At 55.6% G+C, this 7,831-nt stretch overlaps 1 protein-coding gene across 2 annotated transcripts in view; it reads right to left on the bottom strand.

The window, feature by feature from the left end:
• The window catches only part of Rasgef1a (RasGEF domain family member 1A), an 80,533-nt gene extending 72,709 nt beyond the window's left edge, over nucleotides 1-7,824 (bottom strand). Inside the window, exon 1 of one of the 2 annotated variants that reach the window (XM_055604291.1) lies at nucleotides 7,771-7,824. The gene's annotated coding sequence lies outside the window, so the exon portion shown is untranslated. Of the gene's footprint in view, nucleotides 1-5,336; nucleotides 5,453-7,770 lie in introns of those variants that run through there. The other variant, XM_055604292.1, reaches the window with a different exon arrangement.
• Nucleotides 7,825-7,831: the final 7 nt, after the last annotated feature.

Below are 7,831 nucleotides of genomic sequence, written 5' to 3'. Positions count from 1 at the left end.
AGATAGATAGATAGATAGATAGATAGATAGATAGATAGATAGATAGAATGAGCTGGAAAGGAAGAGCTCAGAAGTCAGTGGACGGATGAGAATGAGGAAATGCCCCCTCCAGCTCTGCTCAGTTCTCTCTCATCTGAGGCCCCTTCCAGCAGGATGGAGGCCATTCTCTACCCCAGCACAGTGTTGCACTGAGATAGGGCAGGACAGTCTGGTGTCCCCTGCCTGTTCCCAGGCAGGCCTAGGACACACACACTCCCCCTTCCCAGTGCCAGCCAGTGCTACGTCTGACTGTGTTTATGACGTTTATACTATAGAATAGTGTCTGCGTGTGCTTGGGGGTTATTCTGCCTAGGTTTTCGCAGGGATTGGTGGGCCTCGTTATGACTTCCCCAGCCAGCCTGGGAAGAGTGTGGATCCTGGAACCGACAGACTCAAGGGCCTCAGCCCACCCCTCTACCCACTGTCCACAGCCTGGAAGGCCAGGCGGTCATCACCTGTGGACAAGCACAGGGCTGGTGCCTTATGAAGCCGCTAGCCAGGCTGGAGATTTCATAGGCAGATGGGACACACTGTGTCCTCGTGCCCCATAGTGTCCCATATCTGTACTAGATGATCTCGGTGCTGCGGGAATGGGATTGGTCTCCTAGAGGTCTACTACACATTCACACTTAGCGTTCACTGAAGATGAGAAAACTGAGGTGTGACTCTGTTAAATTCAACCTAGCAGCTCCTGTCCTCTGAGCAGGCGATGACGGGGATATCAATCCTGAGCTTGGGCACCCATTCCTAGCCCTGCCAAGAAGATCCTGTCCTGAAAGCAGGGCCTGAGATAAACAGCAGGCCAACTAAAGACACTCCCTGCACTAGGTTGGTCTTTCATGACCAACCTAGCACGCCATCTCCCTCAGGGACACCAGCCATGCTGCTACCAGACCCTGGAGGGAGTGCAATGCATGCTCCAGAGACCGAAGATGCCAGACAGTCTGTCCCTTGGTCATGTTGGTCTAGGTGGGGTTCATGGCACATGTGGCAGGAAGGTTTGCACAAAAGTGATGGGCTCGCCATGGGCCGGTAAGCACACAGACTGTGAACCGGACATGGTCACAGGCCATACACCCACATACAGTCCCTCGCCCGTGCCATCACACCAAAGCCTCAGCAGGAACAGGGTAGGCCTACTCTGGCCAGCCACACACCTGCAACTCTTCCTGTCTTCACTCTCCAGCCTGACTAGGACTGGTCTATTCATGCGCTCTAGGAAGTGTCTCATGACTCTTCTGCCACAATGGTCCACACAGCTTTTTTTCTCAGCTTCATCTCAAGACACATCTGGGACCTGGAGCTATGATGGCTGCTGCAGACCACAGGGAAGCTTTCAAGTCTCTGGGTCCTAAGTGCCATGAGGCGGGAAGCTCTCCAGACACAGTTCTAAGCCTGATGCCAGGGAGAGGCCAGAGCACACCTGTCCTCATGCCCATTCCTGCTCTCTCCATCACAGGGGCTGCGAGTGGGCACCTGAGTATGGTTTTCTCCTCAGAGAACATGGATTCTCAGGGTCAGTGGGTGACCTGTCTGTAGTGTCAATGGCCATATTCCCAAGATGCCCTTCACCGTATTTTTATCAGTTATCCCAAATCTCATTATAGTTCTCGTGATTGTTCCTAGATCCACTGCCTATATGACCTCAGAATCTTAAAAATAGTCACCTGTTTTTGAATCGCCTGTTCTGGGTTTTCTGGCTCTCATAACTGCTCTGGCATTGAAGGCATGGACTGAAGAACAGTCTGTCTGCTTTCTGCTGAGATGTGTTCACGTCCAGTTTGTGGCAGCTTTCATGGATGTGGCTGCTGCTTGTGAATGCTTCCACACCTGTGAGCGCTCCATCACTCAGGTTTTTAGCATCTTCCTTTTAGACCACATCTATGCACAAGCCCTTCTCCACCCCATGCTGCCCTGTCCACTCTCAGCCCTGGCCAACCCCATCATGCTGGACCACTGTCGACACCTCTTGGATATATTTGGGGATCCTCACACCCTTATGGATGGCAGCACAAATGATTTGGCTCAGGCACCTCAAAACAGAGGTGTCCTTACAGCAGATCATAAGATTCCACTTTGGTTGGGTTAGCAGGCTCCCAGGAATGCCAAGGGGAGGGAAAGGATGGGCAAAGAACATGCGATGTCCCTTCCCCAAAGCGCAGCCATCTGGAAGAACCCTGTATTTCCTGGACAGGGTAGGTAGGACCTGGGCTCTCCTAGAACAGCCCAAGTGCTCACATCTCCCAGCGACTCTTATATCCAGCCTGGTGGGGGTGGGGTGGGGGGTACACACTACTGTTAACAACATGAATAACTGACCGATTCCTCTTGCCTGCTATGCATCTCAGTGCCCTAGGGACTCCCCAAGTTCCTTTGTAAGCCTCCAACCTGGTTTACCCCTCATGTCCTCGCTAAAGTGCTCAGCCAGCCTTAGCCACCTCTCTCAGCTCTCAGGACAGAGAACTGGATCGTTCCCTCAAGGCTCCCCTCACAAGCTCAGGGATCCTACCCTATGACACGCTTGGGGCCTCTGCTGCATCACTTCATTTAATCCAAACCATGCTCTGACAGCGGGAACAGAGCCCAATGGATGTTTGTTCAGAGATCAAAGCCCAGAGGAGCTGGGCCACAGAATCTCTGCAGGGAAAGTATGACCTATGAGCCTGACCTTCTGCAACAAACTACAGCAACTCATAGAAAGCGTCTGGGAGGAGGACTAGACATGTTCCACAGCCCAGGTACGAGGTGTGGAACCCAGCCCCGTGTCCTAGCTATGGCTGGACTCACTCTACATTCACATTGGGTGGGTCTGCGTACCAGAGGCCTGTGGAGCAGAAAGGGTCAAGGAGGATCCTCAAGATCTGGCTGCCCTCAGTCAGGGAGGGGAGACAAGGCTCTGCAAACACACTCATCAGAATGCACACCCTTTCCCAACACCCTCAGCTTCTGGGTGAGCCAGCCTCCTCCACAGAAGCTAGTCTTTGTTAACAGTGTTGTCATGGCAACTGCATCCAGGGAGAACTCTCTCTTTAAGGTAGAGTCTGATGGTGATACTTGGAGACACTGAAGTGGTGGTGACAAGCAGGCAAGGGCCCCTGGCTCTGTCCCCACTGATCCTTCCTGGACAGGCCCTCTCCCCATAGCCTCTACTCATCCCAGAGTTCTTAAGTCTAGTCCTCTCTCCTCTCCTTGCAGGTAGAGAGCAACGTGTCTCAAACCTCTGTACACAAGGTTCTCAGATACAGGACTTCACCTCTGTCCCACCATGCCCAGCAGTTCAGAAAATTCAACCCACATCTCATCAGAATGGCCAGTGTCCTGGAGATGGGGGTCAAAAAGGACTGGGTAGACTGAGGTCTAGGGGGTCACTGACAGATAAGACACTCACAAACACTCACTGTAGAGGACTTGGACACCTTACATCAATGTCTGAACAGGAAGAATAAAAAACAAAAAATACTAAGGGCAAGAGGAGACCTAGTCTGTGTAAGGAAAGGGTATTATGGGATGGAAGCCATTGAAATTGTTCCGGCTGGAGAGCAGAGGGGTTCAAGGAAAGTCTGGGGTAGGTCAGGCTGGATGTTGTTTCAAAGCAAGAGGGGATTGTGGCTGTCTGCTCAATGGCAATATTGAGGCAGGCGAGGATCAGGGGCAGGATGGCAAGTGCACAGGCCACCCACGGTCACCCAGAAGAAGGCCAGCAAACACAGTACAGATGATAACAGAGCCCAGGTTCAAGCTGGGGCTGATGGGAGTTGGGGCCAGCTCAGCGTGAAGGGTGAATGCCGAAGATGCAGAGAGTCCTGAGAGACAGGAACACTGAGCGTCTTGAGACAGGAGGTAAAGCCACGGAGGGGCCTACAAGGAGGTCAGGGGGAAAGGAGGATCAGGAACCAGGCAGCCAGACCTAGATACCCAGCATCTGGGAGCTGAGATGGTGAAGCCCGCAGCCTCTGCAATGGTCTCCAGGATGGAAGGGGTGAGTGCCAGATGGGAGTGGGCTGGGAGCGAGTGGGAAGTGAGAATGCGGAGTAAGCAAGCAGAGAACACATCTTCAAGTCAACCTGAATGGGGATGAGGGTGGGCAGGAGCTGGTGAGCTTAAGGCGAGAGCAGCCCTGGGCAAACCCCTCACCCCTGAGGACCATCGCTTACAACTAGGGAACTGAGATCAGCCCATGTTTCCATGCTGTGCCCTGGAGTAGGGCAGAGCTCCTACCCGGGGTGTGTGTGTGTGTGTGTGTGTGTGTGTGTGTGTGTAGCACCTGCCCCAGGCTATTCTATCTTGAGTCAGCGGGAGTCCCAGAGGCCTAATTTAGGGCCTCCCTTCCAGGAGTTAGCTAGTGCTCTGCTCTCTGACTTCACAGAGAACCCACAGCCAGCTCAAGAGGGACAGACCGGCTTCCAAGGCCCTGTCAGCTGCCCTGGCCAACACTGGCCAAAGCCTAGCCCCAAGTGGTCCTCATAAAGGAGGGGAGCATGACTGCATGTTCAGTCACCTGTTTCACATCCCATCATCAACCAGGGACCCCTGAGGATGTTCTGTGTCAATGAAATGATGCGGGAGAGGCTTCTCTGGGCAGGGTCACAGGAAGGGTAATCCTAAATTGTGCTTAATTGCACCTGTGTGATGGAAGGTGTTTTGTTTTTTGTTTTTTTTTTTTTTTTTCAGAGATACTCGTGGTCATCTGTGTCTCTCAGTGCAGCATCCCTCCTTGTCACCATGAGGCAGGGTCAGTCGTGGATAACATTTACACCCTCACCTGACAGGTATCGTCTGTACAGAGCCTCAGGCAGCCACTTGCCAGCTCTCCCAGAACATAAGGCCCTTCCCAGCTCTGAGCCGGAACCTCCTGGTCCTTTGGACTCTTCCCACCATGTGCTAATCACATCATGGCCCTGCTGATGCCAGCCGGCTTTCCCAAATACCCCAGGACAGCTGTGTGGAAGCCTCCCGGTGACCCTGACCCAACAATGTTGTACTGATGGGCTCATAACGGCTTGCCCACTCTGAACTGGGCCAGGACATCCCTGGTGTCTAACTCTCACACATATCAACAGCTTCAATCTCTAGTCCCAGAAAGATGTGAGAAAGGCATATGTATGACTAGAGAGAGAGACAGAGAGAGAAGGAGAGAGAGGCATGTGTCTACCACAGATCCCCAAAGGGCCAGGGACCTGCAAGTGAGCAGAGGGTACCAGGGCACTTCCCCCACAGAAATCACCTCCAAGATGCCACACCGTACCCCGCCTCCTCCCTCCCTCGGCACATCACTTCCTTGCTAAGTGAACACTCACAGGCAGGAGGGAGGTGGGCAAGCTGGAGCGAAGGGACCTGGGAGGCAGCCTGGAGTGGGCGGAAACCACACAAGGCAGATTCTGGAAGCTCCAAGAGAAAAACAGGCAGAGTAGACCTTGGCTGGAGCAGATGGCCTCGGGAGGAAAAGTGGGAAGGAGGGAGGAGTCCCGTCAGAGAGCAGAAGGTAGGGACCTGGCTGAGTTCAGAGATGCCCTGACCAGGGCTCTCTCCACAGCAGGCCCTCTCCTGTGGCATGGGGCCATGCAGACAAGGGCATCACCACCCACTGAGGCCCTCCCCACAGCGGGGAGGAGTTCAATGCCCCCTGCCCTAGCACGGTATTTCTCTCTCGACCTATTTTGCAATGTGGCTCCTGGGAGACAACAGTTTAAGACAGTTCCAAGGCCCTGTCAGCTGCCCTGGACAACACTGGCCAGCGCCTAGTCCCAGGCCAGAGTGGTCCTCCCAGTAGGGAAGGTGACTGTACATAAATTCCACCAACCTTAGCTGTTCTATGCAGGCCCCTTTGCTGTAGTTCTGGGGGGGGGAGGGGACAGGGCACTCCAACATATTCCAACTTCCATTTGATTACCTCTCCAAGACCCAGCAAGCAGGCAAGCAGCCTGCTCCTCACCTGTGTCCTGGGGGTGGGGGGGCATGACTCTATACAGGTACTGTTTCCCTCCTCCCCATCAAGGCTTCTGTAGGGCCCAACTCTTATCTCCCCCTTCTCTCTTCCTCCCTCCCCTCCTCTCCTTCCTCCTCTGTCTGCAGTTGCTAAGTTACACCAAAACCCCGCTCTGTTCTGTGTGAACGGTTCCATCGCCACGATTTGCCAGGTAAAAGGCATCCATCCGCCGGCAGCAGGAAGATGCAGCTCAGAAAAACAAACAAACTCCTGGATGGTTTGGGGGCCAGGCCGCTGGCACCCCTGCCTGGGCACATCTGCTTGGGCTTCCAGACTCCAGAAGATGTGTAAGAGAACACACACGTTATCATGGAGCCTGGTGGCTCTTCTCTCAGAAGCAGAGCCTGCAGGCCCAGGAAGACACACACACACGCACAGGGGCGCGCACACACACACACACACACTTCAAGCTCACCACCACCCAAAGGGCTGCGGAGCCACCACTACAATCCACAGCCCTAGCGGCAAAAAAAAAAAAAAAAAAAAAAAAAAAAAAGGAAAAAGAAAAAACCCAGCTGGACAGCCAGGGAACCCACTCTCCTGTCCCCAGACCACACAACTGAGTCCCCGGTGTCCTCCCGTTCTGGATCCCCTTCCTGAGCTGGGGTACCGTGTGCGTTAAGTGGTGTCACTGAAGATCAGCACGGAAATGCCCCCAGGAGTTATCAGAACCATGGTGCGAATCTGTTGAAACCATGCCTCAGTGCAGCCTGCAGCCTGCTCACTGCTCACAAGTCAAAATATGGAGTCTCCCAACTCCCTACCAGGCTAAGAGGTGCCACTTTGCTCTGAAGAACCCAAGCCCCAGCAGGCAAGGGTCTTGCCCACAGAGGTTGGGGTGAACAAGACCGAATCAAGGGAGAAGGAGAGCCATGGGAGAGGAAGACCCCCTGTGAGCCAACCTAAACGTGGGGCAGGAGACCCGCTGGATCTTCCCCTTGTCCCGCGGTGGGATAAGGCTAATAAAAGCAGGCAAAGTAAACGAAAAGGGGAGGGGGCGTTGCTGTCCTGAGGAGGGACAGCCAGAGAGCCTGGCCACCTCCAAGTCTCAATCCCTAGGCAGCTCCCAGGAGGCTGCATCTCTCTGAGGCTGCTAGAGATGGAGAGAGCAGGGACCCCACCAGCACAGTGCCTCCCCCAATCAGCAGGCTGCAGGATGGACACACACACACACACACACACACACACACACACACACACCAGCCAGCTGTACCTGTCGAAGTGTGCGTTCCCAAACGGTCCTTCAAATGACCCCCGGCCCACGGGACAGAGGGACGCACCTCACCATGCCCCCCCCACCGCCGCCCCTGGCTGCCAACCCTCAAATTGCAGCGCTTACGCCCCCAATTCCTTGCCAAACAGCAAGTGCGTGAGATGCTACCCCGGACCCAGGATGCACAAGAGCCAATGGAAACTTCCAACTGCGCAGCCCCGAGCTCCTCGGATCCCCGGCCCCCTCCCCCCACGCCGGGGCAGGCCCCAAGCAGTGGACTTGCCAGCGGTGCCCACGCCTGATACCCGGTGCGCTCCCGCCACGCTCGTCCCGGCCGCCCCGGTGCGCGCCAGGGGCGGGAGGCGCAGGGGGTCCCCACCGTCCAGCCCGGGGCGGACTTCCAGGAACTCCACGCGGGGGGCTCCGCGTCGCCCTCCCAGGAGCCCCGTCCCCGGACCCGCCGACGGTGACCCCGAGGGGACGGGGCCGCCGCTGCCTGCCCGCCCGGCCGGCCGGCCGCCCGCCTGCCTACCTCGGTCCGCGCCAGCGCCGCTCCCTCGCCGCCCTCGCGCCGCCGCAGCCCGGCCCCGAGC

This window comes from Psammomys obesus, unplaced genomic scaffold (genome assembly GCF_907164565.1).
Source record: "Psammomys obesus unplaced genomic scaffold, mPsaObe1.curated_primary_1811, whole genome shotgun sequence".
Classification (NCBI taxonomy): domain Eukaryota; kingdom Metazoa; phylum Chordata; class Mammalia; order Rodentia; family Muridae; genus Psammomys; species Psammomys obesus.
The sequence above is the reverse complement of the archived record's forward strand: the minus strand, read 5'-3'. Positions and strand labels throughout refer to the sequence as shown.